This window comes from Rhinolophus ferrumequinum, chromosome 13, assembly GCF_004115265.2.
Source record: "Rhinolophus ferrumequinum isolate MPI-CBG mRhiFer1 chromosome 13, mRhiFer1_v1.p, whole genome shotgun sequence".
Taxonomy (NCBI): Eukaryota; Metazoa; Chordata; class Mammalia; order Chiroptera; family Rhinolophidae; genus Rhinolophus; species Rhinolophus ferrumequinum.
This window is the reverse complement of record NC_046296.1, coordinates 42865437-42874309: the sequence shown is the minus strand read 5'-3', so window position 1 is coordinate 42874309 and position 8873 is coordinate 42865437.

Here is an 8873-nt window from a genome sequence, read left to right as displayed (position 1 = left end):
TCTCAAGGTGGCCATAAGAAAAACCTCCCTAAATGTCTGCAGCCCCAGCTCTTGCCCCGCCCCAAATCTCTACTCAATTCGTCTTCTCACCCACCTGAGAAGTAACCCCAATCTGCTCAAGGCGGTGACCCTTTTCTCAGTGGGTAAGGGTTTTTTAATGTCCGGAAGATTGACAGAGATGATAAAGTAAACAAATCCATGGTATCAATATTTTCAAAATGCTTAGAAAATCCGGTACATCAAAGCATCTGACAGATTAAAATATATAATTAAATAAAATTGAATAATTGATTTTGAGACTTATGGTTTAAATTGAAAAGTATAAATGGATTTACCTATGTTTGTACACACTATTAGAATATATAAAAAGAACTTGAGATTTATAATATTTACAAATTTTATTTATTAAATTAACTAGAGCATTTTAAGTACTTAGAAGTGATTTACATGTTGCAGGCATTTAGTTATTAAAAAAAGGAAAGCCATTAAAGTTTAAAATATTTAAGGGACTATAATTAATCAAGTTAATTAATAACCTTGTAAAGTAATTGGTAACATTTACTAGATTTATAAATAGAATAATAGTAATTAGGAGCTGAATGTAACAGTTCAATTAAAAATACTTTTTAGTTTATAATATTAATACATCAAATTCTAATTTTGTAAACCAAAGTAACAGCAAATACTCTTTTCTGTGAATGACATCAGCCCCCAGTAAAACGCTACCACTAAAACACACGTGACACTTCTGATTCTTTGTTTCCTTTGATTCTGGGCTCTTGGCAATTGGTCTTTTACAGAACATATCTCTGATCCATAAAGAACCAGCTTTTCAGGAGAAAGAATCATTTACATGTCAAATGAATCTACCTCCTGACTATATTTAATCTCCAGGAATGGCCTCATAAAATAATAAAAGTCCCAGTTCAAATTAGCGTCTGATGCTTCATTCCATTATCAAAAACCATGACTATATAATTTATTGGCCTGTAGAAAGGAAACTCCTTTTCCATTTGTTCTTCAGCCCCCGGTAGATCAAGTTCTGATTGTCTGTATCTCCATCAATATTAATCAAAATTACACAGACTTCTTCCCTGTCTATGAAATATTTTAGAAAGATTAAAACCCATGGTTGCAGAATCAATTTACAATCTGGGCTCTATATAAGTATGGCAGACAAAAGATGGAACAGAAAAAGAGGAAGGAAATGTGCAAAAGGTGGTAGAAATGGTAACATCAGAAAGCAAGGGGTCCAGAGATTTAATTGAGATATCACTGAAGGTGAAGAATCAGAAATAGAGCTCTAGGTCTATTATGTAAAGTTATAAAGGTAACCCATAAAAACTGAAATTATATACATAAATAGATACACACATGTATGTTTGTGCATCTAAAAATATTAGGAAGAGGATAGGAGGAGAGAATAGTATATAAGAAACTTTATCTTTCATATCAAAAAGAAATTATGTGTAATGTATAATAAATATATACTATATATTATAAATCAAAGACTACGATCTGGCACACATCGCCTGGCTCATCACTGTATAATATAGTAGCCATCAGCCAATGTGGCTACTGAGCAGTTAAAATGTGTCCAATTCAAACTGAAATGTACTGCAAGTATAAAATACACAACAGATTTTTGAAAACAATATAAAAATGTAAAATATCTCTTTAATAAGCTCTATTTGATTATACGTTGAAATGACAACCTTTTGGATATACTGGGTTAAATAAAATATATTATTAAAATAAGTTTTATGTGTATACTTCTACTTTTTAATGTGACTACTAGATACTTGTAAATTATATGTGTGGCTCGCATCATGTATCTATTACACAGAGCTACTCTAGAGTTTTGGCATTCAACGTCAGAAGAACTAAAAATACTAATAAAGAACTTGGCCTCAGGGAAATAGGACTGAGGGAAAGAGATACATGAGGCAGGAACCCACTGCTTTTTATGAGAAACTCTTCTACACTATCTGAATTATCTTAGACATACTTGACTTTGCAGAGAATTCGAAATGTTTAAACAAATTTAAAATGAAAGAATAACATATCCTAAAGGGAGAAAGTCAATGAGGCCATCGATAAAGGTTAAAAAAAAAAAAGGAAATGTAAGGACACCAGTATGGAGGGAGGGCACACAGCTGGACAGTGTCCACGTGCAGGACAGACTCACAAGGCCAGTGTGTGGGTCAGCGCGACAGCATTAGGGATCATTGTGTGCAGGTCTCAGTCAGCAGCTTTCACGGACAAAACAGATTCAGTCAGTTTCATTTCACTTCATCTCTGTCTCCAGTCGTCACTCTCATAAAGACTAACAAGACTGTGTTTCTCTCTGCCGCAGAGCGTGTCACAGCATCTTCAGCACTATCATAAAAATCATAATGTCTTCCCCGATGTCCAGATGGCCCTTGGCACCCAAAGTGATTGTGAGGTGCCAAGTCAACATCTCCCTCCTATAACCTCACTCTCTTTACCAGCAGGAACTTCAGGATTTCGGAAAGGATCTTCCTGGAGCAAGCTTTTCAACAGTATATAGCTAAGGGTGTCAACCTGTGAATCCACAACGTTTGGACATTTTAATGTTTCCTCACATGGTAAACAATATCCCACAGCCTACAATAGTAAGGAGGTCAATCCACAGAGTCCATGCATTCATGCAACAAATGTGTTTGAGTGCCTGCGGATGCTGAGTGCTGTTCTAGGTACGAGGGATAGCCACTAGCAAAGCAACATCCTCCACTCTCTTGGAACTTACATTTTCGTGGGAGAGACAAGTAACAAACAAGTAAACAAATATGTATAATTTTAAGAAATTATAAGTGCTTCTTAAAATAGTTTTATAATTGTTTAAGAAAATATGCAGATTAATGGGGTAGAGGGTAATGGGATGGGGAGGGTGGAGGTAACTATTTTTGAGATTGCCTACTGAGAGAGTGAGATTGGAGGGAACCCTAAGGTGATGGAAAGGGTCCAACTATACAAAAATATGGTAGAAAGGGAAAGGGTGTTCCATGTGAGGAATGGCAATGTCAAAGGGCTGCGGATGGGAATGAACTCAGAGTGGTCAAAACAGCAAGAAGGCATGTGGGGCTGGAGAAGAGGGAGTCAGGAGGAGGGGGGAGGAAGGCGAGGTACAGAAACAGCCCATCTTCCCTCGTGTGGGGCCACGTGGGCCCTGGTACGGCCTTCGGAGTTTATCCCAAATACAGTGGATTCTATCAGAAGGTTTGGAGCAGATAATGAATCAACAGGGCTTTTGGCTTAACTAATTTTCTTGTGGAATTATAAGTAAAGAGTGAAAAGGTCCTTCCCTCTTTTCCTTCTCCACTCTTAAGGTTAGTGACATAAGAATTAAACCAGAATTCTTTATTCAGCATAAATTTGAAATCACCGTGAATCAACAAACAGGTAACTGACTACTCTCCACTGCTCTGTGGCATTTTTAGGGGAATGTAGCTTTTGTATCTATTTTCTTCAGAGTTAACAAGTATTTATTGGGCCCTTTCTGTAGACCAACACTGAGCTAGGCGCTTGTCTACATGCTTGCATCTCAACCTCATAATAACCCTATGATAGTGTTAAAATTATCCCATTCCATATGTAAAGAAACAGGCCTAGAGATCAGATGACTTGTCTAAGATTGTAGGGCAATAAATGACAGAGCCTGGATTCGCACCCAGCTTTCCTGATGCAAAGCTCCACATCACATTGTCTTTTTTATAGCCCTCTTATCAGCCATAATGAGTTGTTCTGGCATTTTAAAAGACAAATATCAAAATGAATAATCTACTTGGAGGTAAACAGCGGTAACTGCTGTCAAATCCTGACAGTGCACCAGAGATTCAGAAAAGTAGAATGATTTGCTTGCAATTATGCAGCCTGATAGTGGCCAACCTGGGATAATTCTTAGATTTTCCCAAATGTTTCCACTGTTATCCACCCTTATCTCTGAAAATTCAAAAGCAGAAAGACATAAATTAAACCTAAGAATGAATATGGGTTTCAAAGTAATAAAGGTTAATTAAGCTGCAGATATGCTCACCAAAAAACTGCATAGCATGTGCAAATAATGAGAATATTCACAGAATGCTTCCAAAGTAGAGATTGGGAGAGCATATTACGAAGTACTGGCAGCAACTGGGTGGGTGGATAAATATGGACAAGCAGGAAGCCTGGTACCATCCCAAGCTAGTACATTGATTCTATTGAGTAATTAAGGTTCCTACAGATTAGTCATTACGAACTGTTTCCCAGGACAAACTGTGCTTTACATTGAAATGTGTTTCTCTTGTGATTTCTCAATAAGATTTGTGTCATAGGGATCAGGGTAGATCAATCTTGAAAAAGCTGGTGGGGAAAAAAAATGTATGAGATTTTTATTAAGACTTATAAAAATAATACATTGTGTATGGCTGCTCATGCCACTCTGCTGAAACAATGTCAGTGAGGTAAATGGAGGGGAAAATTCTATTACAGTAGCACATGCTTTCATGCACTAATGTTTTCCTTTTGATTTTAAGCTGAATTGGAAAACAAACGGGACCCTTCAGGAATCATTTGTTTTAGCATTTGGAAGAAAGCATCGATTTTTAACACTGGAGCATATAATCAAGTTTTAGAAACATTCACATCAAAATGATCTTTGAAAGGCAATTTGTCAGTGTTTCATTTGTCCAACCTCGGAATATTAAATTTTTAAAGTCTTTCTCCCTGTTCCTCTCTATCTCATGGATAGAGCAATTTCCCTTAGAATTATGTATTTTAAAATTGTCAATTTATCATGGTTTTTTGTTGTTTCTTATTTCACTTACAAAATTGAAATACCTATATAATAAGGCAAAGAAATAAGGGAGGTTTTTTCCTTTAATTGTGTAATTAAAATGATAATGGCTTTGATGTCAAAAACAATTATGGAATGATTAAGAACTTAACTAAATGACTCAGGGGTTAAGTCTCCCTGCATCTTTTGATATTGTCATTCTCAATACATTGCCTTTTCCTGAAAGGGAAAGAGAAGGTGGAAGATTGTAGAGTGGGTTTTATGACCAGACCTACAAGTAGTACATATTATTTCCAACCATATTCCACTGGACAAAACCCAAGCATATCGCCCAAACCAATTGCAGAGGATAATGGAAAATAAAATCTTCCTATTTCCTCAGGAAAAGGGCATCAAGTTTATTAATATTTAGCAAGTCTCTAACACAAGAGGAAAAATTAAATTATACAATGATAAGGTACTCAGATTTCCTTCTATAACTTCTAAAAGTAGGTCAAAGCTTTATCCCCAAATTCATTTGCATATATACATTTTTTTTAGCCTTATGAAGAAAACTCATGAGCAGTTGAGTTTTCTCAAAGCCTAGTAGTCAATAGTAAAAGAAAAGCCTTTCCTATTGACATTTTGAAAGATAAATAAACCTCTGAATCTATGACTCAACTCACCTCAGGAAGCAGTGTTTTACAAGTTGACTAGGGCAAAGTTCTGGATACACCATACTTGTCTAGTACCAACCACAGACAGGCAATCCCTACCCCATGCTCAACTCCTATGGTCCAATTAGAGAACAGCATCCTAAATGTCCAACTATGCTGCTGCAGCCAAGTTCAAGAACAACTGGAACAATGTAGAAGAAAACTGAAATATATGCTGACCCCATGATGTCCCTCTAAGTGATGTCTCACTTAGCAGAAAGGAATTAAAGTGTCGGATGGAGGCAGTGCAACCTGGCACCACCAAAAGGGCCGAGAATGGTGGATACAAAACAGCATTTCATTTCTACCTCTGGGCCCACTTTCAGATTCTGAATTACTTCAGTGCCCAAACTAGTACCAGTGCTTTCTGGAGAATGGAATTAAGTAGCTAATTACAACTATTATAACAAAATGTGCAATGTCTTCATGGATATGCTGTCTCTTTAAATAATGTGTCCTCCCTCACTAGAACGTCCCAAAAGGGACCTCCTCTAGCAACAGGAATGCTAGAAAGGGCTTCATTATTGAGTGTGAAGCTGAAAAGATATCCACATACCACTCAATGCTCAGATTTCAAAATCCCATGCACTTAAATCTCTCTGCTGGTTTCTTTGTTTGAAAAGGTATTATTTACCAAGCCCTACTCCAGCTCTGTGCCATCACTGTCCTTGGTTCCACGATTATGTAGGAAAGGCAAAAAACAAAAATTTTGATCTTAAGCTGCAACCTAAATGAGTGTTTTGTTTCACATTCTTCAAACAACTTGTTTTACTAGCCATCACTTTCTTATAATAAGCAAATCCAGGATATTACATTTAAGTCATTTTCAACTCAAAATAGCATTCAGTTTTGCCACCTAAGGGATATCAAAGGTAATTTATGTAGAGAAATGGAAATAGAAAGTGAAAATACAACTACGGTTAAGTCATACTTACTTCCAAAGATATGGTTTTCAAAAATTATGCATAAAGATCCACAATTATTGACTTTTAAAAATCTAGGTATACAATTATGCCCAGAGTAGCACAGGTTGAATTATCATATGTTTAATGGTTAAACTAGGTTAAAATTAGAAATGAGAGAAAAGCTTGATCTAAAATAAAAAGACCAGCTACCTCAGAAGGCTGGGGACTAGCTCCAGTTTGCATCATTGGAGTTAATAATTCCAACAGGGAAAAGTGTAGCCATGACAGTAAGTTAAATTTTGTGTTTCTTGCTGACTAAATTCTATGTGTTGCTGTTAAAAATGTTTGTTTCTTATCAAGCAAAGCATCTGCTTTTTGATGCTAAAAGTGGGATCTGAGGGAAGTACTGATGTTTCCCAAAGCAACTTGATTAATAGCAGGCTTCCAATTTTTAGCTAAAAGACATTTTGATGAAACCAGCAGTACTGAATAACTGTTTCCACAAATAATCCTGATATATATTTCCTTTCTCTCCAGGATTTTAGACAGTGGGACTCTGAGATGTGCTGTTTTCCTTCCTTCCACACAGCTCTCTCTTGCTCCTACAGGTGTGACACAAGTCAGTGGGATTCACTGACTGCCAAACACCTGGGCTGTGTGCTGCCAAAAATCCTTGCTTGCTCGCTGATCCCTAGGAGCTTGTGAAGAGAAATCATCTGAACGTGGAGAAATAATAAACAAATGGACAAAACGTTTTAAAAAGGACTGAAACATTTATTCTGAGGAGTTAATTTTATTGCAATGTGGTGAACATGCAAGAATAAAACTATATTCTCAAATACATAGAGGTGGGTCACTGGGAGCTGGACAAGATAAAAATTATTGTTGAGGGTGAATAATCTTTATGCAAGGTGAGTAGAAAATACTTCAAGGATAAAACAAGGTTTTTAAAAATTTGGTAGAACTGATGGTGGCTTGAAAACATAAAGTAAGTCCTTAGAACACATCAGGTGAGGACAGGAAAGACGGAGATGAAAACGAGAGTGAGAAAAGGAAAAAAGAGAAGACAGAAAGTCTGCTGAATTAGGAATTAAAAGACCTGAATTCATATTCCTGACTCCCCCGGCCATGTAATCTTGAGCGATTCTCATCACCAACATCATAACAGCTATCACATAGAGAGCTTCCGATGAACGTGACCCTTTACACAAGTTATCTCCTTTAATCTTCACAGCAACTTAACAAGCATTATCCTATTATCTCCACTTTTTAGGTTGAGAAAAAGATTCAGCCAACTCAAATAATCACACCAAGGTTTTACAACTTAGTAGATATCAGAACCAGGGTTTTTCCCTGTTTTGAAAGCATCTATGTAATTTGGAAGTATCCAACCTTTCCACAATGGTGGGATACTTCCTAAATGTAACCTCTCAGAACCTCACTCTCTTCATCTAGGAAGGGATTATTATAATCCCTTCTACCCTGTTTCCCCGAAAACAAGACCTAGTCAGACAATCAGCTCTAATGCATCTTTTGGAGCAAAAATTAATATAAGATCCGGTATTATATTATATTATATTATATATTACATTATATTATAAAGACCCGGTCATATATTATATTAAAAATAATACTGGGTCTTATATTAATTTTTGCTCCAAAAGACACATCAGAGCTGATGGTCCGGCTAGGTCTTATTTTCGGGGAAACACAGTATAGTCACACAAAGACAGTATACCTGTTGGCTTTTGCCACAGTAACTGAATTTATTCTTTCTCCTGCGTCTATGAGAAGGGTAGCCAGTCTGATGATCTCAGCTGGACTTGACAGGACAGTTTTAATGGTAAGCACGTGTCTGGTGGTAAGCCTGTTGTTGGCCAATCTGGCATGGCACCAATCGGATAACTAGCTCTGCTGCATGTGGCCTCTCATCTCCAACAGGCAAGCCCAAGCTTGTTCCCATTACAGAGGCACAGAAAGCATGCAAGTCCTCTTGAGTTGTAGGGTCAGAACCAGCACATCACTAATACCACAATCTGTTAGCTAAGTAAATCACAGGACCAGCCGAGATTCAAGAGCTGGGGAAGAGGTCCAAAAATCACATTGCAAATGGCATGTATGTGTGGAAGGGTGAGTAATTAGGGGCATTTTGCAATCACCCTACCATAGGATGCACGGACATACAAAGTCTGACAATTAAGTTCGCGAACTTGTAGCAACGATGTTGCTAACCTTTTTTTTTGATATCAGAAGGATTATTCATTATGAATTTGTACCAACTGGACAAACAGTTAACCAAGTTTGCTATCTGGAAGTGCTGAAAAGGCTGCATGAAACAGTTAGATGACCTGAACTTTTCGCCAACAATTCACGGCTCTTGCATCACGACAATGCACCAGCTCACATGGCACTGTCTGTGAGGGAGTTTTTAGCCAGTAAACAAATAAGTGTATTGGAACACCCTCCCTACTCCCCTGA